At 45.6% G+C, this 1332-nt stretch overlaps 1 pseudogene; it reads right to left on the reverse strand.

Moving 5' to 3' along the window:
* Positions 1–4: 4 nt before the first annotated feature.
* Positions 5–1089, reverse strand: LOC130135616 (probable receptor-like protein kinase At2g23200; annotated as a pseudogene).
* Positions 1090–1332: the final 243 nt, after the last annotated feature.

Consider the following 1332-nt stretch of genomic DNA (forward strand, 5'->3'; position numbering starts at 1 on the left):
AATTATCATCAGGATTCCAACTTCTCCACAAACTATCATCAACCGGATTTATTTCATCGCTTCCGACGTTTATTCGATAAACTGCTCGCGAGACCTGGGAGGAATTTCCCCCACCATTGTTGCTGCTATTGATCGCTGAAGTGCCTACACTCGGAGCAGAATCAAGAATGACTCTATCTGGCACAAGGAACGCTCAAGGGCATTTATAAATGCAAGGGATGACCCTTGGGGACCAAAATAGAGCACAAATTTAGCACTATTAATGCTAAGCAAGAACTCCCTCCACTACAGGAGAGTTGGTACTGGGAATTTGGAAATTCTTTTAGAAGTGTGAGCCCTTTACAGAAACATTGAACACAGCCGCGGAGAGATTGTTTGTGGAAGCGAAAGGGAAAAAGTGGAGTCGCACCACATGAGTACTTTATCGATTCCATCAAGAACGTATTGTGACGAAGGGCTTCGAAGATTCTTGTCGGGTCGTAGATAGGCGAGACGCTCTGATGATTGGCTGTTGGATAGTGTGGAGGTACTCTGTTTTGTGAAGGAGACGGAATCAGAACTCGTGTCCCCGACAAAGTCCCTGTTGGTATACTGTTCGGTGTTGCTTGATCCACAATTGATGAAGTGCTTGGTCTGGGTGGTGTAGGCTGAGGAAAGAGTGAGAAGAAGAAGTGGGTACTGAAGAGAGACAAAGAAGAGAAGGAGGCCAGGGGCGTGGACTCCATGGATGTGAAGCTTTGCCATGGAACCAGGAGACTCTGCTTCAAGAAATGGCTTTGAATAGCTGCTTCAGGAGAGAGAGAGAGAGAGAGAGAGAGAGAGAGAGAGAGAGAGAGATTGGTCTGTGAATTTTGATCAAGTTGTGTTGACTTGAGATTGACTATCAGGCGTTGGAAGCTGGGGAGGAAGAAGATTCTCAGCTGGAGATGAGTGGCTCATTTAGGTGTGGAGGGGATGAATTTGCTTCTGCAAAGACGGCTTCGACTCCCAAACGGGCACTCTTTTGGTCACGATGCTGAGGGACGATCTTGTCCCTGTTGATCCGACTCAGCTTTCAGCAAGTGGACAGAGCACACGAGACGGAGAAAGTGGAAGATATTGAAATTTGAGAGACTGACAAGAGATGGCATGTCCTTTGATCTTGGGAGACGATAGCAGACGGAGGAGCATTTGTCCCCACAGAAGTCTAAGGTTGAAAAAAATCATAGCTCCTGTACAGAAAATAGACAATAATGTCATTGGTGATTCCTACCTTCGCTGATGTGACGTTAAGGTTGTTAAATATTTTTTACTAGGATTTTTCTGTCTCCTCCAAATATGGAGTTTCTCTTT

The sequence above is a fragment of the Syzygium oleosum genome, unplaced genomic scaffold (genome assembly GCF_021117445.2).
Source record: "Syzygium oleosum isolate NSW1041296 unplaced genomic scaffold, Sole_v2.1 Sole_v2.35, whole genome shotgun sequence".
In the NCBI taxonomy this organism is placed as follows: Eukaryota; Viridiplantae; Streptophyta; class Magnoliopsida; order Myrtales; family Myrtaceae; genus Syzygium; species Syzygium oleosum.